This window comes from Myotis myotis, unplaced genomic scaffold (genome assembly GCF_014108235.1).
Source record: "Myotis myotis isolate mMyoMyo1 unplaced genomic scaffold, mMyoMyo1.p scaffold_m19_p_7, whole genome shotgun sequence".
Classification (NCBI taxonomy): Eukaryota; Metazoa; Chordata; class Mammalia; order Chiroptera; family Vespertilionidae; genus Myotis; species Myotis myotis.
In genome coordinates, this window is record NW_023416379.1 from 88064377 (window position 1) to 88086454 (window position 22078).

Genomic DNA, 22078 nt, shown 5'->3' on the forward strand with positions numbered 1-22078 from the left:
GAGTGCGGGAAGTGTGTTTGTGTGTGCGTGTGGGTGTGAGTGCCTGGCGCGCGCGCTCTCTCTCTCTCCATCACACACACACACACACACACACACACAGCCGGGTTGGCTCCTCTGAACTTGAAGACACCCCACATTCCAAGATGCCCGGGGTGCCCGGAAATGCAGGTGGCTCTTTGATCTGGAAAATCCTACCGGCCAAGGCGACCTCCTAGGGAGGGATTATATATATATATTTTTTTTTTGCTTTTTTTTTTTTTTTTTTTAATCTGGAAGAGGAGAGGACAAGTTGTGCTTTTCCTCCTTTCTTGCGAGATGCCATGGATATAACTGAATAAGCCGCTCAGGGCTCTCCCGCGTGGACGCCCGAAGCCACCATCCGCCTGCGTTCTCCGGAGCCCAGAGCTTCGCTCCAGCCTCGGGCAGGGAAGGATGCGTGGCCGAGCCGGGGAGCCCGGCCGCCCCGCGGAGCCGGCCTCGGTGCCTCCCACCCGGGGGTAGATGCTGCCTCGCCCAGGTGAGTGCTCGCTGCAGCCGCGTCTCCGCGATCGGGTGTCTGTGGGAGCTCGGCGCGGGGCGAACGCACTTGGGGACCGGGAACTTTGCATCCGTTCTTTTTTCACTCGAGGACTCCCTCGCAGGGACTCTGGTGCGGACACCCTCCTCTCTTTTCGCCGTCCTTATCGCAGGAGGTTTCCTTGTCTTTCTTGTTTTCCGTTGTGGGGGTGAAACTGGCGAGGAGCAGGGGGAGCGGTCCCAGTGAGGCCGGAGGGCAGGAGGGAGGGACAGGAGCCCAGACAGATGGAAACATGGAAACAGCAGAACTTTGCCGCCAGACCACTCTGTTGCATCTCTCCACACGCGAGGCCTGGCCAGAGCTATTGTTGGGGGCTGGGTCCAGCCTGGGCTCCCTGCGCCCTGTGGGCTGGGCGAGTGGGGTAGAGACCAGCGTAGGGTAGGGGCAGATTCAGGGCTCCTGGAGGGGAGGAAGGCGTCCTTGCAGTTTGGGGAGACAGGCCGGGCAGACTCAGGGACCCTATCCTGGCCTCAGGCGGAAGCAGGGAGGTCAGGGGGAATGCGTGTGTACAGCTTGGGGCATCAGGATGGCGTGATGAAGCAATATGGAAACTGGCATCAGCAGCGCCTGGTTGGTAGGTCCAACTCCCACCCAGCCCTGCCCTGGTTCTGAGGTTAGCCTGGGCAGGGAGGAGGGAGCCCACGGAGAGCTCAGAAACCAGCAGTGCCTGGCTCTGCACAGACCCCGGGCATCGACAGGGAGGTGTCCTGCCTGTCTCCCTGTCACTCCAGCACAAAGGACATAGGCAGTGAGTTCGAGAGAGACAGAGCCCCTGGAAGCCAGAGCCCGAGAGAGAAAGAGCAGGGAGCCTGTGCAAAGGCAGCAGCAACCGAGCCAGCCAACACCAAATGCACAGGGAGGGGAGATGTACCCAGACCGGCAGGCAGACACAGACACCTGCGGGGAGAGGGAGCTGCTGGGAGCTGGCGCTCTGAGCTGGAGTTGCGGGCACGGCTGTAGAGGCTGACCCTCTGCCCTGCCCCAGTGTGTGTGTGTGTGTGTGTGTGTGTGTGTGTGTGTGTGTGTGTTGGGGGTGGGGGGGGGGCTCTGAGGCTGCAAGGGGCTGATTGGCCTTTGCGGGCTGGGGGGAGGGGTGGCTTCAGGAAATCGGCCCCCCACAGTTTGGGAGGAGCAAAGCTAGGGAGCTGCGGGGGGGGGGGGGGGGGGGGGGGTTGATGCCAGTCCCTGAGCTGTGAAGTTTCCAGGGACCTGGCGGAGGGTCTAGGCAGGCTGTTGCATGTGACTGGGGCTGGTTTGGAACTCACGGTGGGGAGGCTGGGGCGGGGATTGTGGGGATATTGGAAGCTAAGAACCCACTTCTTGGGCTTGTGCCCTAGGCGGGTTGCTGCCCTCTGCGAGGAGCTTATACAACCAAGCAAATCGGACAGGCCAGCTCCTGGGGAGGCTGGAGGGGGCCAAGGTTGTGCAGGGAGGGCCTGCACTTGGAGCCAGCAGGCAGCCGCTGGGGGCCAGGCAGCTCCGGCCCATCCGTGATGCTGGAATGTCATCTTTCCCTCTGAGTCTGGCCCGAGTGCCAAGTTCCTCTCTCCTAAGCCTCCTCACATGCTTCTGCTCAGGCCCCTGCCCAGCCCTCATTTAGAGTTTCTGGTCTAATTCCTGCCCAGGAATGTAATTACTTATCTTCCTGCCCTCGCCCTGGGGAATACAAAGAGCAAACTTGGCATTTCCGTTTCAGCCTCTGGCAGTGCTTCTCGGGGAGGTGCGGCTGGACTGGGTGCCGTCCACGGGCGCTGGGGCTCGGCTCCTGGCTTCTCCGAGGTTCCGGTTCCTTTCTCAGACCCAGAAATCTGAAGGTGGGCATGTGGTCGGGCGGTGTGGGCAGACAGCTTCCAGAACGCTGCACGGAGGGGCGAAGGAGGGTGGATGGGAGAGAAATGCAGACGAGGTAGGTGGGGCCACTGGGAGAACCAGGCAGCCTTGGGCCACCCAGTCCCTGGTGTGGCTACAGCAGGAATCACCCTTCTTGTCGGGGCTGCAGCTCTGAAGTGAAATCAGGGATGGGGCTCGGACCCAGTGCCAGGCTTGCCAAGTGTCTCCAGCCCCTGGGGGTGGAGCAGGGTCTGCTCTCCTTCAGAAAGTGCCCTGTCCTACGTAGAGATGAGCAGTTACTGGCATCCAGGGCGTCCCCATTCTGATCAGGGAGGCCACTAGCCTGAAAGCAGAGACAACAAAAAACAACCCGAGACAGCCAGGTGGAGTCCGGCCCTGGATGAAAGCAACAGCCATGTGGAGTTTTACGATTTTTCTTTGGGCATGGTTGTGGTTTTAGGGTCCAGCGTAAATGAAGGGATAGAGCTGTGAGATGATGGAGTGGGACCTCAATCGGAGGGCCTGGGTTCAAATTCTGGCTCTGCCACATCTTTGTTGACCCCTGGCGCGTCTGTGTTTTCATCTGTGAAAGGAAAGAACAGCGTGTGCCTCGCAGATATGGTGTGGCCCCGTGTTTGTCCTGGCGCTCCCTGAGCCCCTGTTCAGATCTGGAGGCCTGTTGGGTTGGAGGAGGGAGGGCTGGGAGAGAGGGAGGGGCCCTCGGAGGCTCGGAGGACAGTGCCCCAGCCTCCTCTATTCTCAGAGCTGCCAGGAGGGTTTGATGCCATTACACGTAAGCTGGTCATTAAAAGGCTCTGGGAAGCCCTCTGGAAAACTTCAGGAATTGATATTTCAGAAGCAAATTTCACCTCTGGGGCCGTGGCACCTGCTTCCTCGCCTCTCTCTTGTTTGCTTCGGGATTTTACAGCCTCCTGCACATTTGCTCAGTATGCTCCGGCCCTGTGCTTTACAAGTGTCGTCTGTCACCCTTTTCCATCTGAAGCTTAAGTGAGAAATATCCCCCAGAATCCAGCCTCGGCCTCCTCCTCTCTGCCTCTGCCTCTTCCTGCACCAAGAGTGGCCTCACAGGGTGCTCTCAGGTCCAGGCCGGGTCTGTGCAGGGCCTGTGGTTGGACCTGGGTCCCCTCTGTGGAATTGGGGGGCACAGCCAGTCAGGGAGAGGGGCTCACACCTAGACATGTACTTAGCAGGGTCTGACTAATGAACCAACTGGAACTGGGGTGGAGAGGGGGGTCTAACCATAATTGGGGGGAGGGCTTTAAGAAAAAGTATTTTCAGAAAGTAGGCAGTCAGGTCTGGAGATAGGGACCAGGGAGAGTAGCCATGTCTAGACTGCTTGGGGTGAGAGCAATAGGAAGGCTTCTTGGAGGAGGTGAGGATTTCAGAAATAGTTAAAGTCCATAGAAGTCCATAGAAGGCAGATTTTGTTTTCTTTTTTCTTTAATCCTCACCCAAGGATATGTTTTTATTGATTTTTAGAGAGAGAGGAAGAGGGGGGAGACATTTATCAGTGGCCTCCTAGATGCGCCCAACTGGGAATCAGACCCGCATCCTTTTTGTTGCATGGGATGACGCTCCCACCAACTGAGCCACCACGCCAGGGCAGGTTTTGTTTTCTTTATGTCACTGAGAATTTGGGAAGTTTTAGGGGTGGGGTACTGAACAAATAGAATGGATATTCCAAGAAATGTCTTAGGCTATTTGGATCAGCTCCTTCAAATAAACAATTTCTTGATTGCTTATTATGTGCCTGGCACAAATCTAAGAGCTTTACATTATTATGTCACAGTCCTGTGAAATTGCCACTGTTATTACCTTCATTTTACCAATGAGAAAGCCAAGGTTCACTCTACTCTCATGTCATCTGAATTCATAGCTCCTTAACTCCTCCACCCTGTCTCTCCCCCACAGTGAGGACCAGTGGGCAGCTGGGACCAGCTCCTCTAACCTGCTGCCTCCTGGCCTGGCTGAGGAGGCAACTCTGAGCCTCCATCACAGAGCCCAGCATCTCAGCTGCCTGCCCTGCCCACTCATGCCCACCTGTTTAAAAGCTCCCATCAAACAGTCAGCAGCATCCCCGTGGACAGCACAGAAGATGGGACAGTGGGGCGAGCCCTGGACTGGACTGCGGGTCAGGGGACCCACCTCCTCCGACCCACACGTGTGACTTGGGCAGGAGGCAAATCGCTTTATTCCACTGAGGTCTGGTTTTCTTCCCGATGAATCAGGACGCTCGTGCTCCCATGCCAAGGTTGCTGTGAGGGCAGGCGGCCTGTGTGAATGGGCTTCACTCATTGAACAAGCCTTTCAGCAGCCAGGGCGACACAGGGTGGGCACAGGTGGGCTCACAGTCGTTCGGGTGGAAAATAATACAATAATTAGGAAATAATAAGACAAGATTAAACTGTGTTTTGTGTATAACTGTAAACCTACGTTTGCCCCACCCTGTATTTGTGACCCCCAAGGCCTGTGCCTGTGGAACAGGGATGGTACAGAACGTGCAGGGGAGGGGCCTGTGGTCTAGACTGCTGGGTAGGATTGGTAGCAGACCACTAGAAAGAACACGCTGGCACATATTACATTTCTTTTATAATCAGACGCCCATCATTGAAAATTTGGTACCAGAGTGGGCAGAGGGCATTTTCTTTAGGCCATGGTTTCTTGACCTTTTTTTCACTGTTGCTCCCTCCAACGAGTCTTTTTAGACATTTTTCCCCCAATTGCAGCCCCTATACAATTTAAACACCACAGGTATACTGTAGCTCTGTTTATGTGTGTATGCGTGTCTGTGCTTTATATACAAGAGTAAGATGCTTTCCCAGCCCTGCCAAGAACACATGTTTGCCCCTGGGGGGCGCTGTTGCCTCCATTGAGAATGTATGCTTTAACACATTAGGATTAGAAAGGAAGGTGGATGAACAAATCAGGGAGAATCCAGGAGATGGTGAGGAGGACAAATTCACTCCTCACCATGTCGCTACCCCGAGTGTGGTCCATGGCCCAGCAGCACTGGCATTGCCTGGAGGAGGCTAGTGATGCAAAAGCCCATCCCACCTCAGACCTTCAATCAGGCGTCTCGATTTTATCACAATGGGGGGCAGGTTGGATGCACGGCCCCAGAACAGGAGGCTAGGACCAAAGGAAAAGAGGTGAGAAGACAGACCTGAGGCAGCTATGTGCTGGGTCATCAGCTGGTTTAACGATGGAGTCCAAGTGCACCAAGCTGGTTCAGGCAGTGCCCCTGTCTACACCTGTCGAGACCTATTGGCCTGTGTTCTTTCCTGGGTGGTTTTCTGGCCTTGTAGCTATATGTTGTATAGAGGGAGGAGGGTCCTGCAGAAGAGACACAAGGCTGTGTGTGGCCTTGCTTACAAGCAACGGAACACCGGGAGTCTTTGACTTGGGTGGATCTGGTCCCGCTCTCTCAGATGCTCCCTAGGGCCAAGGCTACTGGGGTGCAGACCAACCTGAGGGGCAGACTGGCACTATCGAGGCAAGATTGAGGTGTTTCAAGCTGGATTAAACAATAAAATGGGCTCTTGCAATTTCTCGGCCTGCTTGGGGTTGTCTGCAGGAGAGCCTGGGTCTCCTGGCGGCAGTGCTGAACCAGCGGGGCAGCCCTGAAACATGAGAGATTGCAGAATCCCCCAGCTGGGCTCCTTAGAGTTCAGTGCATTTATTATTGGCATGTCCTACATTAACTCACCCACGGGCGGCAGCTAAGCCACAGTCAGTCTGCCCAGACACAACACGAGAAGTAGAGTGCCGAGTCTCTCTCATTCGCTCTCCCCTCTGCATTTCCAACCGGGGCCGCCTCCCCTCCACACAGCCCTTCCTCTTCCCAACTTCAGGCTAGGCCACAAGGAGCAGTCCTCGTCTCACCGTAACCCAGGCCTCTAATACACTTCAGGGCGACGCTAAGTCTATTGGTCCCCCTATTTCCCCTTCCCCAGGACTCATTCCTGTTCCTCTTCTGCAAAGCTGGCCTCTCCTTCCCAGCTACCCTCCTGAGCTGTTCCCTGCTTTAGCTGAATAAGCTGGCGAGGGGGGTATACTGTGGTCCCCAGCTAAACTGGGGTGTCTGTGCAAGTGCCTACTTCAGAGTAAGTTGGATCTTACTCTTACATGACTCCCTCTGGCCCCCAAAATGAGTGGCATGGTCACTCAGCCCGCAGGACTTGGAGGAGCTTGGGGCGTGAGCTAGGCTCAGGTTCTGGCTTGGATCTGAGTGCTGAGAGAGCTGGGGCCCAGGGAGATGGCAATGCAGGTAGAAGCATGCACGATTTTCTGAGCTCCTGGAAATCCCTGCAAATGGCCGATATGGGCTGTGCGATGAGGTCCTGTCATCACAGATATTGAAGATTCCTGGGAGGGCAAAGTTCATCTCTTGACTCAATGCTCCCCTTAATGAAGCCACTAAAATAATACCCAGGTAGGTCCCCCAGAGGCAGAGGAGGGAGTGTGGGTACTTGGGTCATGGAGGTAAAAGCTAGAGGGACTTGTACACACCAGGCACCGGGGCTGGTCCTGAGGGCTCGCTGGGGAGCTGGGGAACCCAAAATGAGTTCTCCTTCCAGCTGTGCCGGGAACGTGCTGGGTGACATGGGCCAGCCACACACACCCCCCCCCTTGCTGTCCTCACCTGTACACAGGGTCTGAGTACTCTCTCAAGTCCCTTCCTGTGTGGTGTCTGGTCCTTTGATTTAGAAGCCCATGCACCAGCCTGAGTAGAGATACATCTGCGGAGCCATCCAGGCCCTGGGAGTGACTTGTCCCGTCTCCTCATCCTGCTCTCCTCCCAGACAGCAGGCGCTGGCCTGAACTTCCCTCTGCTTGATGCTCTGAATGCCCTTAACCTTCCCCACACCCCGTAACAAACCCCTGTACTAGGTTCAGTTTTGAATGACTAGGATCCCAGGGCTGCAGTGCAACAGGGGTGTTTCCTTCCTCCTCCACTCCAACACATGCATGTGTGCATACGCACACTCCTACACAATCACACAATCAAACATGTGCACACATGTATGCACAGGTACACACTATAACATATATGAATACATGTACATCGCATGCCATCACATTATATACATACTTGCACATGCATGCACACATATACATGCTTACAAGGCATGCACAACAAGGTATGCACATATGCACACCCCTATACTTGCGTCCAAAAACACGCATATGCATGTTCATAAATACCTGCATGTGATGCACATACATACATACACTTGCACATGCACTCACACATTCAGACTCATATACACACATCTTCACATATGATACATATGCTTTCACATGTATAGACACAACTAGCACGCTCTGTCTTGTTCACGTCCTCGGCTTCATGCTCAGAAAGAGTGCGCAGTCGCCGTGCCGTTGCAGAGCACTGAGCGCCTTACAGAGCGTTCCTGTGCGTGCTCTGCTGTGGTCCCTGTGGCTCTGAGCTCAGAGGGCACAGCTCTGGCCTCCTCCCTGTCTGGATGAGGAGCCAGCTCAGGTGAAGAAAGGCCATGTAGGTAGCAGAGCCAGGAGAACCCAGACTTCTGACCGGTCCAGAGGGCCCCCATCCCAGCAGCTGGTGCCACAGCACAGGCATTCGCCGGGCGGCAGGCAGGGCCTGTTGTGCCCTTGTGCGGAAGATGGGAAACGGGCCGAGCCACGCAGTGAGACGGAGCGGCACCCGCCCTCTGTCCGCTGTCGGGACCCGTGTGCACGCCTGTGGCTGTGGTGACCGTTCCTTCCTGCCTCGCTGCTCTCAGGGGCTTTGAATGCATCAAACCTCCAGCAATCGAGAAGCGCCACCCTCAGTCAGCCCCAGGGTGTTCCAGCCCCAGTTCTGCCTGGTTTTACCGAGGAAGAGTGAGAGCACTGGATCATCTCTGTCCCCACAGGGTGAGGACATCTGTGCCCCTACAGGGTCAAGGACATCTGTGTCCCCACGGGGTGAGAACATCTCTGTCCCCACAGGGCTGAGAAAGCCCTCTCAGGGCCATTTCTCAAAATGCTTGCTAAGGAGCAAGGTGTGCTCATAATGGATGTGCCTCAACTCACACCATTTTCATGGTCTCAGCCTTCCCTGCCTCCCGAAGCCCCAAGTTCTATCCTTTGCCGCCTGCCGTGGGAGTGAGGCCTCCTTTAACTCATTCTAAATGTCCCCTCCACCCCTTCAAGCTTTAAGGTCAGGAGCGCCTGATATTCAGGATTTGGTGAGCAAGCCCATGCTCCTTCATCCATCCCTTTCACAGTCCTCACCAATCAGTTTACTAGTAATTCAACAAGCAGGTACTGAACGCCTACTGTGTGCTGCCAGCAGGCCAGATGCTGCGAAGATGAATCATCTCTCCAGCCCAGTCCATGCGAACCCACAGCCTTCCGTCTCATCGATCACTTGATTTATTCTCTTGTGCTTTTCCCGGCCCTGCCTGTGGACTCCAGGACGTGGTGGAGGTGGGGTGGTAAGGTTTCCTACGCTGGCTTGTTTCTGGTGCCCTCCCTCACCTGCATTTCCGGTGCACGTGTGTGCACGTGAGTGTGCTCAGGACTCAGCTGGAGGTCACACATGATTAGCCACTGGTAAAGCTGGTGTCGGTCGTGGTGGTGACAGAGGCTACTTGAGAAAGGCACTCTCCAGCGGCTTTTCCAGACCTCTCCCCCACCCCCTAATAAGCTGACACCTTACCGTCTCACCCAAATAGAAACTGAGGGGTGAAGAGATTTGGGGGAGGTTTGGGGCTTGTGGTCCCAGTTTATGGATAGCTGCCATAAAGGAACCCTTTATTCTTCCCCCAGGCCTGGTTACTTGCGTCACAGGGTCAGACTGGGGAGAAGGGGAACCGAGGGGGGACCCTGGTATAGACCTAAGTCCTAGAGCCTCTGTCCAAAGTCACAGCTTCTAAGCACATGACAAATGAGGGCCATTGCATGGGGGAAAGAGGGTTCCCCAGGCCTCAGATGGGCGTGGGTCTGGGCGTGCAATATCTGGCAGGGGAAGCGCACGGAGGTTATACATGGGCGAGGCAGGTTCCTGTGTTTGAGAAGCCTCCGTCTGAGGAGGGAGGGCCCACTTCTTGTCCTTCGGACGTTTATGTCCAAGAGGAGGACGGAGTAGATAAACAGGGCGCCATACCCAGGACTCACATGCTCGGATGCAGCACCCTCTTCTATAGGGAGCAGGGGTGCATGGGGCCCCATTCCTAGGGCTGACACTGTGTTCGGTTGCCCTGGTTGTGTGAACGTGGGTAGGTTGCTCTGGGCCTCTTTTTTCTCATCTGCAAAATGGGGGTAATCATCGGACCCACGGTGCGGGGTTGTTAGGAGAAGTAAATGAATTACTGTGTGTCAAGTGCTTGGAGCAGTGCCCGGCTCCGGCGAACGCCATGTAAGTGTGAGCTGTCATCATTCATAGAGGCCAGAGCCGTGGTATTTTCCTAAGCGTGGAGAGGAACCACTGTGGACCGGCTTCACAGACACTCCTTTCAAACAGCCACCCTTAAATCTTGCGCAGCAACTTGGGGGATTTTGCAGAGCTCTCTACCTGCTCTCATCTGCCCCTCTAACATCCTACCAGGCAGGCAGGACAGACGGGCACTGTTGTTACGTCTGTTGTACATGGGGGGAAACTGAGGCGCAGAGGTTACTAAGTGGTTCCTGGTCCAGTTGGGTTTTTTATTATCCCTTACACTCACATGGTATTGACCCAAAGGGTGGGGGGTGGGGGGGTTCAGGGAGGAGGGTTTGGGTGAAGGTGCTGATGGGTTCACCCGGGCCTTATTCGTGTTGAGTCAGATTGGTGAGCAACTCAGTCCCAGGTCTGCGTGTCTAGGTGGGGTGTACATGCAGGCCTGGGGGAGCAGGCTGTGTCCATGCACACAGTACCTAGGCCATGGGAGTTGGTGTCAGGGCCACGGGCATGCTGATTTGGATCCTTTTGACGCCATTCGGAATGTCCTGGGTGGGGTGGGGTGGGCCTGGGCTATGGGCTCCAAGAGGGCTGTGGGACCTGGATGGGGACCCTCCTGTGAGGAAGGAGCATCTGATCCAGCCTGGTGGACAGAAGACATGCCCCTGGCATGATCCCTGCCCCTGCCCCTCACTCCCCAGGGCTGGTGCTGGTGGCGGGAAGAAGGACCTTCAGGATCTGTTGGTTGCAGGAGCTGGGAGAGCATCCTTGGGCCAGGACACAGAAGAGGGAGTGAAGACCTCAGACCTGGGGTGGGGAGAAACCGGCTGTGGAGGGAGCACTTGTGGGTGGGGTTTCAGGAACTCTGGGGGAGTGGGGTGCAGGAATGGATTAGGGGTAAGTGCCTAAGGGGAGACATAGGGTGATGAAAGGGGTGGGTGTGTGACCTCGGGGAGGGGACAGGAGACCAGGAGGCCATGGAGAGCAGTATGGGGCACAGTCCATAGGAGGGGAGCTGAGGATGGGATCCTACAGGAACTTGGCCTCCCAGCCACCCCAGGCACAAAGCCCCAGTCCAGTTCCCCTCCTCAGGGGACAAGTCCAGCCCCCAAGCTCATTTCTAGGGCTCTGTGACCAGCCTGTTCATAAATCACTGACCATGTAAATATGGCACATAATTGGGAGGCGCTGTGGGTACCGAGGCTGCAGGATAAATCTGGGCAGGAAGAGAGCTGTGGATTATGAGTTATGGGGAGGCCAGCGGGGGGGCTGGTGGCTGGCCCCTCTTGGGGTGTGAGTTATCTCGCGCGGGCCCCCCGTGATGCAGCTCCTCTGTGGCGCCGGCTGGTATTTACTGTATATTGCTTTTTAAATTACAGTATGGCATTGATTCCCTGCTTTGGAAGTTCGGCCCTCCCTCAACGTCCCTGTCTCGCTTGGCCTTTCTCGGCCTCTCCTCCTCCTCCTCCATCGGTCTTGTCTCTCTCTCAATTCAGTTTTTAATGCAGAGTATCACGTTACACTGTATCCTGTTACCCTGCAGTATTATGTTTATATTACCTCATAGTTATTAGTGAGTGCATTATATTCACTCCTTCCGCGTATGTGTAGCACTTGGTAGTGTTCGAAGCTCGACGCACAGCCATGTTGATCTACTTTGGACCTCCTGACAGTGAGGAAGTAGAGCGGTCTCCATTTAAAGGTGGGGACGCCAGAGTTGAGAGAGGCTAATGGAGTGACCAGGTCATGCTTGGATTGAGTTCTATTACACCATTAGGGTAATGGCTGCTGCGTACTGAATGCTTACGGTGGGCCCAGCGCTGTTCTAATGTAAGCTTGACGTGCTTGTTTTATCCCCACATGTCACCTGAGGGGTGGGCGCTGCTCTAGTTCATTCTACAGATGGAGGCCCAGAGAAGTTAAGTAGCCTTGCTCAAGGTCACACAGCCTTCTAGAGGGCAGAGCTTAGATTCAAACCCAAGCAGCCTGGTTCTGAGTCCACACTCTTACCTGAGATTTAAGCTGTCACCTGTGATTGCTGAGTTGGAGTCAGGATGAAAGGGTGGGGACAGTGTTGGGAAGGGGTATTCTTGTCCTCACACACCCTTAATTTCTGCAATGGTTTCACTGTCCTGAGAAAAAGACTTAGAGGACCTTGCATTGGCTGGAGCTGCCCCCAGAGTGGGGGACTGTGTTCTTGGGAGCTGACTGGGACCCTGATATCTGCAGTTTGGCCCCCAGGTGAGGGCAGAAGGGCAGGCACAGAGCAGGGGTGGTGGGAGCCCTGGCTGGGTAGCTCGCTGGCCAACTGTCTTCCTTCTTCCCTGTGTCCCTGGAAAGAAGCTGCTGTCCTGACCCCCATGGGGCCCCACAGGACTGCCTTTGTGCAGTTCCCCTTGCCCTTTGGGTTCCCGCCCGTCTCCAAGCCCAGCCTGGCTCCCAGCACGCTAGCAAGTGTGAGAGGAGGAGCTGGCTTTGCCTGGAGCCCCCCATGTTCTGTAGGGCCAGCTCCTCCTTCACTGGGGACCCCTGCTGAGCATTGCCTGCTGGGACCCCAGACTCCTGTCTGAGAAGTTTGGAGGGGGCATGGGTTCAGTCTGGACTATAGGGACAGGCCCTTCCTCCCCAGGCTCCTCATGTTCCCTGCCTCCCGCCCCACCCTGAGGAGATACTGTCATGGCGCCCATCTGGGCGTCATTAGGCAGCGTGCCGTGGCTCAGAACCCTTCTCACTGTCCCAGCTCTCACTCAGGGGAAGAGGAGGTGATTCTGAAAGATGCAGGACCCTCAGGGCCATCTGCATCTGCATGTCCCTTCCTGGGGGCAGGGAGGAGAGTGAGCCACAGGCCAAGCCTGAGGATGTTACTCTAGGCCAGCAGTCGCCAACCGTTCGGACCTCACGGACCACCAATGGTCCTAGGACCACCGGTTGGCAACAGCTGCATCTAGACCACCTTCCTGGGAGTGAGCTGCCTGACCACGGAGCCATCCCCAGAGGGTGCAGCCCAAGCATCCTCATTACCACATCCTCATTCCCACATCTTCATTCCCGCAGGCCCACTGTGAAGAGGGGTGTGGGTTCCCGGGGCTCCATGGCCAGGCACTCACTTATCTGTCCTTGCTAAGGGGCCTCTAACAAGGAAAGTGTAAAGTGGAAGGTGGAGGGACCCTCACTCTCCCTCCCGGAATCATGGGTTCACACCCTGTGCTGATATGACTGGAGCATTCCTCTGAGGAGAGATGTGTTCATCGTTTTTCTTATTAACCACTGCTATTTATTGAGCACTTGCTATGTGACAAGGCACATAATTGAGCACAGTGATTGAGCCCCAGGAACCAGAGAGCCTGGGTTTGAATCTCAGTGATTCCACTTATGAGCTGTATGACCTTGGGCAGGTCACTTCTCTGAGCCTCAGTTTTCTCCTCTGTAAAGTGGGGCCAACACCAGTCCTAATTCTGGGGCTGTCATGAGCATGAAATGAGTGGCTATCCACCAAGCACTGCCGGGCCTGGCTTGGGCGCACATCCTTTAGGCATCACTGGTGCTGCGATTCCCAGGCACCTCTCTCTCCTTCCCCTGCTGCCTTCACGGAGTCGGTGCTGCCTCCCTCTGTGCAGATGTGAAGACCAGCTCAGAGCAGCCATGGCATTTGCGCTGGGTCTAAGGGGACTGGGGACTCCTGGAATGCAGAACTCCGGGCTTTAATACTAGGCAAGTCCCAGGCCATTGAGATGAGTTGGTTACTCTACCCAGGTCCCACAGACACTGCAGCCTGAGCTGGGATTGGAGCCCAGCTGTGTCCGATTCCCACTGCCATGTCCTTGACCACCATTCTGGACTCCCCTCGGGGACGGTCCCTCACATTTGCTGAGCCCGGCAGGCTTTAGAGAGGACATCCTGGTTCATCCTCACAAAACTTTGTGAATTACACATTCTTAGCCAGATTTACTAAGGAGGAAATGGAGGCACAGAGGGGTAAAGTAACTGGTGGTGGATCACCCAGCCAAGAAGCAACAGAACTGGGGCTTGAGCCCGGGCCATCTGGCGCCAGCACCCCACACTACAGGCCCCTCTGCTGCAGCTCCCCTTGAACCTTTTCCCATGAGAACAGGTCTCATCGTGTCATCCCAGTGGCCTACGGGGCAGGCCAAGGCCAGGGTGTGTAGCTAACTCACTCAGCTTCTAAGTGGCGAAAGCAGGATGAGATTCCCTCAGGGTCCAAGCTGATGCTGCCCTTTGTGGTTTCCTTCCTTGGTGACCAGGGGGAGGCCCCCAGCCCCACCCAGTCCGGTAGGAATGTAGTGGTGACTGGGTCGCAGGCAGGCGCAGAGGGCTGGTTCCCCTTGGCCTCTGGGGCTTCCTTTGATCTCCCTGTCATTGCCTGCTTGTCCCGAAGGGAGAGGAGGCACCTGGTGGCAGAGTGGATGCACCTGCCAGCCACAGTTCCCTCCTCCCACCGGGGGGGGGGTGGGGGGGGGTGGAAGGCAGGAGGGGCAGCATTTCCCTGGAAGGGCATTAAGGGCTCAGTGGGCGCCAGGCTTGTTTCTAAGGTGACTGAATGAAAGAGTTGGGAAGGACGGCGACAAGAGTCTATAAATTCTGAATGATATTCAGGACAGTGGCCAGGGCCCCGGGGCCTATAAAACCCAGGCAGCTGTTGGCTCAGGGGTGATTTATGGGGCCCTTTATCTGCTGTGGGGTTACCTGCCCATCAGCCTCCCACTTGTAAGGTACTTTTTCTTTTCTTTTTAAAAATTTTATTGAGTTTTTTTTTTTTTTTTTTTTTTTTTTTTTTTTTTGAGAGAGAGGAAAAGAGAGGGAGAGGAAGACAGAGAAACATCCATGTGAGAGCAAAACCTTGATTGGCTGCCTCCTGCATGGCCCCCTATTGGGGATCGAGCCCACAACCAGGGCATGTGCCCTGACTGGGAATCGAACCAGCAATCTTTTGGTGCACTAGAGTCTACCCAACCAACTGAGCCACACTGGCCAGGGAGGTACTTTTTCTTCTTTACTTTCAAATTCTTTTCATAGATCTTGATATTTCTTGGTTGTCTTCAGGCCACTCACAGGGATGAATTACTCCCTCATTTTACAGCTGGGGAAACTGAGGCACAGAGTGGATTTGGTGAATAGCCCAGGCTCATGTAGTGACCCAGGTCCCTTGACTCTGACCTAGCAGTTCTCACTAATATTTGTATGAACAAAGCACTTAATTATCTACAAGTAACTGTCATAATAACTTTAATTTGCTAACTCGTTTAATTCCCATGATGATGCTGGGACATAGGACTGTTGTTGCCACTATCATTTTCATTCCATAGTGAGGAAACTGAGGCAGAGAGAGTTTGCCATTTGCTCAGGCCCACACAGCTGGATTTGGACCTACACCTCAACCATCACAGTGATGCCAACTGTGAACGGGGATTGGCCTCTGCCGCTGAGGAGGGGGCAGTGCCATCCCTGGAGGAGCTGGCTGGGTGCCTTTCCCGGAGACAGTGGCTCTTCTAGCCCAGGGGCTCTGGGCTCTGGGCCGCTTCAGAGAGGGATGGTCCTAAAGGCGCAGTGAGGGAGGCAGTGCCATGGAGAAACTGGACTGTCTGTCCGGAAACATGGGTGCCCAGCCAGTTCTGCCACCAACTCTCCGTGGTCCCTGGGTCACCCCTCCGAGCTTCCCACCCTGCTGGCTCTGCCCTCCTGTCATTCAGGTGGAGGTGGGTCAGCACATGGCTTTGGGGCCCACCTGGGGGTGGTGATGGCAGCAGAAGGACCAGCAAGGAGATCCAAGGCCAGACCTGGCCTGTCCTCACTGTCAGAGGCCCAGAGCAGCGGCAGGTGCCCACACTGCCAGCTAAATACCTGGGCTATTTCGGGCCTGGAATCCCGGGTTCTGCTATTCCAGGGGGGCTCTGGGCTATGGCCACCTCCCTCCTTATTGCTCTGCCTAATGGGGTTTGCTGGGGGAGAGAGGAAGCATTGGGGCTTGGCTGAGGCAGGTTACCTATAGCTCTAACATTGCTTTCCCAACTGAGGTGGTGGGCGCTCAGCCACGATGGTGGGGTGAAGGGCTCCGTTGGGGGGCGGTGGGGGGAGAGGGTGCAACATTCCTCCTTCTGGCCAAGGTCTATGAGATCCACAGCTCTAAGGAGGGAAGGTGGGCAGAGGGACTTCTAGTTCTCTCCCTAATTCAGAATTCTGCGGGATGCTGCCCGGGTGCCTCTGTTCAGCTCCCTTGCAGGTAGCAGACGTTCACTGAGCACCTAGAATTGGTTAGCTGCTAGGTTCAGAGGCCAGTGACCTGGCCCCTGCCCTCAAGGTGCTCCCAGTCTGCAGGGGAGGCCAAGGAGTACACAGGCAATTACAGTGCACCATGCTGGTGACGATTGGAGGTGAGGCGCTGGCGGGCTTCCCGGAGGAGGCGATTCTCTCCAGCTCCCTGCAGGCACCTCTTGGGAAGTGGCTGCAGCAGTCTCCTGAAGGCCCTGCCTCCCCGGCTCTAACTCACCCTCCCACAGACAATGTGCACGTCTTGCTGAAGACGCCACTGCTCTCAGGATAAAATCCTAACTGTTAAGTGGCCTGCCAGGCGCTGGCCCCGTCAGCTTCCTTCTGTTGTCTGTGCCCTCACCCCACCCCCACCAGACTGCCACAGTTCCTAGGGCACATCACGGATTCTCACCTCTGGACCTTGGAGTTCACTGGGCCCCGCCTGGAACACCATCCTCCACCCACACCCCCTCGCCTGGCAGGAGCCCCTCATCCTTCGGAGTCAGCTGAAGCATCGCTCTGGGTGGCCCTTGCCGTTCTCACTCAGGGCAGCTCTTCCTTGTTCTCCCTATACCTCCCCTCCACCCCCACCCCCACCCGTATCTCCATGTTTCTTCATTGCTTTTCTCCTGCAGCTTGTGAGCACTGTGAGGGCAGGAATGGGCAGGTTTACAAGTGCAGACTGGTGCTCGAGTCTGCGTGCAAGTCCCGCTGCAGTGCTCACCGGCTGTGTGACCCTGGGGCAGTCGCTTCACCTCTCTGTGCCCCAGTTCCCCATGTGTAAAATGGGGAAATAATAGTACCTCCCCCACAGGGATGTTGTTCCGGTTTAATGAGTTAACACATGTAAAGCACTTAGAACAGTGTCTGGCACATGTCAAGTGCTCAGTAAGTATTAGCTATCATTGTTATACCCAGTGCTTAGAACAGTGCCCGCCTCAATAAATATTTGATGATGACTGAGACACCTGGGCCAAATCTTCAGGGGAGTAGGTCCAGGTTGGTTAAAGGGAACAGTGATTCTCAGCCCTGGCTACACATTGCAATCACCTGGGAGCTTTAGAAGCCATCGGTTCCTGGCCCAGCAGAGTCCGGTTTAATGTTCTGGGTGTGGCGGGGCACTGGAGTTTTAAAGCTCTCTGGGGATTCTCCTTCCAGCGTTGAGGCCCTGGAGATGGGGAAAGGCAGGCATGGGCCAACCACATGCAGCTGGGAAGGCTGTGCTGAGGGCGTCCTTGAAGAGTGAGCACCAAGGGTGAGGCCAGGGCAGGGGAGCTGAATGGTGCACAGGAGGGCAGGGCCAAGCAAGGGGGGGCCTTGCGCGCCAGGCTGAGGAGCTTAGGCCTGGTGGGGAGGCTGGCCGGGAGCAGCAAAACTCTTACACCAGCATGACATAGTCCGATGTGCCTTTAAGGAAATTGGTCTGGATGGATGTGTGGAGGATGGATTACTGCGCGTGAATTTGAAGTCACAGAGATCAGAGGGCAGAAGCTTCCCTCCCCATGAGAGCGGTACAGGGCCAGGTTCACACAGCTCAGCGACGTGCTGGGGCCCAGCTTACGTGCTTAATCCTCCTTGGCAAGTCTGGACTGTGAAATGTGGTCAGCGTGGGGTTTCTCCTTGCCACCCTGTCCCCAACCACAATCACACTGTGCCACGGAGGAGGATGTGATCCCCGTCTTGTCCTGACCCGGGAGGGCTTTCCTGTCTGGGTTCTCAGCCAGGCTCCCCGGCTGCAGCCAGAATCCTCTGTTCCACAGTCTCCTGGCTCCGAACTGGTTGTCTCAACCTGCAGACCCCTCCCAGGCCTGCTCCTCACTTGTGACACCCCCCCCGCCCCCCAGCCTGAGACCCACCAGTACCAACTCTCCCCCAGATTCCAGGCTGGTCCACCCTTAAAGCAACAGACTCCGTCCACAGGGGCAGGGCCTCCTCCCCCAGAAGCAGCTGGAGTATTTCCTCAGCCTCCCCTGCACCTGGTGTGTAGGAGGGGCTCTCGTCCTCACCTCCTGCTCCCTGCCTACCAGGCTGTTTCCTCTCACTGTTCCATTGTCCCCCTGCAGGCAAGTGTGGCTCCCAGAGCTCTTGATAAAGTGACCCATGTCCTTCCCACTGTCCCACCCTGTCCCCACCCCCTAGAGGCAGGGTAGGTGGGTCTCCAGACTATCTCTACTACTTACTGGCTCTGTGATCTTAGGCAAGTTATTTGACCTCCCTGGGCCTTAGTTTCCTTGTCTGTAAAATGGGGGTGAGAACTCAGAGACGTTTAATGAGTTCATTGCCACCAACCATGGTCCCAGGTTTGGCTCAGCCACCCAGTTCAGAGGAAATGATGGGTTTTACTAACACCCCGTTTCCTAGCATTGGGACAGGATTTGGGGCAGGATGGGAATAAAGCACACACAGCATCTTTGCTTTCATCTCACGGGGGACCCAGCGGCTGCCCACATATACATGTTGCCGCTCGCCCAAAGGGGCATGGCGCTGCCGTGGGTGAGGGCTGAGGGGCATGGGAGTGTCCTCCATAAAGAGAGGCCGCAGCCTCCATTTCCTACCATCTGTGTGCTCTTTTGGAGGCCCAGGGCCTGCCCGCCGGTCCACAGTCCCCCAGGCCCACGGAGCAGGGTTTCCACAGTTCACGGGGAAGACTCCACGGACCACATGTGCCTAATGAACTGCGGGAGGCCAGCCTGTGGGTTTTCCCAGAGGCCTAGGCCGGCCCAGGCCGCTGTCAGGCCGGAGTCAGAGTTCATCTGCACACAGCGTTTCTGGAGCAAGAAGCCGTCAGCAGACGCTGTCAGCTGAGAAAGACAACATGGGACTGGAAGGCAGAGGAGACAAGAGAGGGGATCTGCAGACCTTCTGGGAACAGTGAATCTCGTTTTTACATTTTGGGGGGACACTGATCAGGTGGCACAGTGGTTCTGGGCATCGCTGCTCTTGAGCAGGCTGACTAGGGTCATCAAAAACACCAGGTCAGGTGTGAGGATTTTCCCGGGGAACCTCGGTCTCTGGGGTGCCAGCCAGCGCCCCCTCACCGGCACCTCCCCCTCAGCTGGGCCAGGCCTGCGCCTCCCCCCACCAGGCCTCAGCGTGGGCTGCTGGGGGGTAAAATGGGCCAATGCAGGCCAGGTCCTCACAACAGAGAGGAAGGGTTCCTGCGGGAGGAAGCTCAGTGTGGATGGCTAATAAGCCCTTCGTGCAATTACTCCTGCCCTCACTGAGGCCCATCTCTGTTGGCCTCCCATCTGGTGACCCCTGTCTCCTCTGGAGCTGAGACTCAGAACAGAGAGCAGGGAGATGGGAGCCCAGAGAGGAACCCCATCTGGGAACCAGACAACTCGCAAGAGTTGTTGAAAGTAATAAAGTGGCCAGGTTGCTCCCCTTGGGCCTGGAGTTGAGAGGATTTCTGTTTTCCCTTTCAGCTAAGGCAGCATCAACCAGAGACTCTTCCCCCTCCCATCACCCCCCGCCCCACGATTTTGTCCGCTTGGCTGGGAGCAGGCTGTGTCGCCATTTTGCTTTTCCTCTCGGCTGTGGATGATAACCAGCGTCCTGCTCTGTCCTCGTTGGGACCTGAAGACGAGGACCCTGGTAGCCCCTCCTTGAGTGGCTTCCTCTCTTGTCCCTTTATCCCAGGAAGCCAGGTGAGCCAAGGGACAGTCTCAGAGCTGACCTTGCAGCCTGGCTGTGCTAGTGACTTGCAGTATGACCTTGATCTAGAGCAGTGGTTCTCAACCTTCCTAATGCCGCGACCCTTTAATACAGTTCCTCATGTTGTGGTGACCCCCAATTTCATTGTTACAAATTGAACATAATTAAAGCATAGTGATTAATCACAAAAACAATATGTAATTACATATGTATTTTCCGATGGTCTTAGGCGACCCCTGTGAAAGGGTCGTTCAACCCCCAAAGGGGTCGCGACCCACAGGTTGGGAACCGCTGATCTAGAGGGTCTCCTTTCTGACCCTCTTCTGATTTCTCATCCTTAAAATTGGGAGGTGGGTCAGCTAGAGACAGTATCCCAAGGACTCCGAGGGGGGCCTGCCTCTGTCTACCTTGAACATGCTCTGCATGCTTCTCTGAGGGCTGCTCTCCAAGGTCATCGCCCGAGGTTTGCTGGAATGTAAATGCTGGGGAGTCCTACAGTGATTTCCCTGGGGGTCCATAGCCTCTTCCAGATGGTCTTGGCTGCTATGCATCCTGCGTTAGGGCAGGAGAAGCAGTGCGCCCTTTGACTATGACGGAGACCTTTTCTTGGAGATGGGGAAGGCTAGAAACTCCGCATCAGTCTTATGGCTTGTATTGGAACAGACGCGGCCATGATGATTGTTTCTGAGTCCCTGTCTCAGGTGGTCAGAGCTTTGATAGCAGGTGTCTGCTTCTATCATTGCACATAGCTCCCAGCTCAGACACACACATGGAGGGAAGCTTTATGAAGACTCGTGCTTCGGTGATGGTGAGGGCTGTGGTGCTGGTGCAGATGGTGGTGGAGGAGGTTGGAGGTGGGGTGGGGATGGAGGGTGTGGTTGCAGTGATGGTGGCGATGGTGTGGTCATGGTGTAGGGAGGTCTGGGGGGATGGACAGGGCATCAGAGGTGGTTAAGGATTTTTGGTAGGAGCCATGGAAAGGCATGGAAGGACTGTAATTTAAGGGAAGAGAAACCAGATTTCCATTTTGTTAAGCTCACTTTAATTGCGTGGTGGAAAACTGCTTAGTGGATGGCAAGAGTGGATGGATGTAGACCACCACCGAGGAGGCTGCTGGGATAGTCCAGGAGAGAGCTAATGGTGCTCACATTGGGGTGGATGGAGAGCAGTGGGCAGATACTGGAGCTACTTAAATGCTAAAGTCAACAGGACTAGGTGATGATTAGCTAGCCCTTGACCAGATCGGGAGAGCTGTGAGGGTGGAGATACCAGGATGAACCCTGGGTTTTGGCTTGGGCACCTGGACAGATCATTAGATTAGAAGCTTTGTGAGGGCAGGAATCTATTGTGTCTACCTGTATCCCAGGCCCTCAAGCGGCAGCTGGCATGTGGTAGACATTCAATAACTGTTGGTTGGATAACTGTTGCTGTTGACTCAGTCATGAACCTGGTGGAGACCATATCTTACATGTCTGTGTCCTCTGCTGGACATCAAATGTTCCGGGAGCTGCCCGCAGATGGTTAATGACTAACGGGCTGGGCCCCAGACTCGCATGAACCTGAACTTGAATCCTCAGGTCTTACTGAACTGATTGTATGATTTTGGGAGCCTCAATATAGTCACCCCTCAGACAGGAACACAAAAAGCGCCGACTTCACAGGTCTGTTCTACCAATTAAATGAGATGATATAATGAGATGATGTTGTAAAGCACCAGCCGGCTCCTGGACCGTGGTGGTCATGTAAGAAATGAGTCACCCGGACCTCACATCCAGCGCCTGGCGGGCTCACAGAGGGTGGTCTGCGGGGTGTCCGGGAGAGGAAGTGTGTGAGGCAGGAAGCTGTTGAAGACGGGGGCACAGGGCTGGAGATGGTGGGGGCAGGGGGAGAGTGATGTTCCCTCCACAGCCCTCCTGCGGCTCCCAGCCTGTTTTCTCATCTTGTTTCCTGGCAGCCCCGGGGATGAGGCTGATTGTGACAGGGCCCCCAGGCTCACAGCAGCACTGGTGCCCAAGGGAACGCAGAGCATCTCGGGACTCGCTGCTTCCACACCCACCTCTGCCTTGGCTTAATCCCAGCTTAGCTGCACAACGTGTGTTTTAAAAATAGCAACAGGTGCTGTTGATCCAGATGGCGCCCCTACAGACCTCTGCTCCCTAATGGTCTTTGCACCACGATGAATGACTGGGGACTGACAGGGAGCCGCTGTTCCCTGCTCCTCCCTCCCTTTAATGAGAAAGTGAGGAATCAACACACCCAGGACCCCCGAGGGCCCCCGAGGAGGCGGTGGAGGGAGCTCACTGGCCTGCAGCTGTCCCGCTGCT

The 22078-nt window shown here is 55.6% G+C and overlaps 1 protein-coding gene across 1 annotated transcript in view; it reads left to right on the forward strand.

Moving 5' to 3' along the window:
* The first annotated feature begins 297 nt into the window (after positions 1 to 297).
* LRFN2 (leucine rich repeat and fibronectin type III domain containing 2) overlaps positions 298 to 22078 on the forward strand; it is a 186079-nt gene continuing 164298 nt past the window's right edge. Inside the window, exon 1 of the mRNA XM_036315964.1 lies at positions 298 to 517. The gene's annotated coding sequence lies outside the window, so the exon portion shown is untranslated. The remainder of the gene's footprint in view (positions 518 to 22078) is intronic.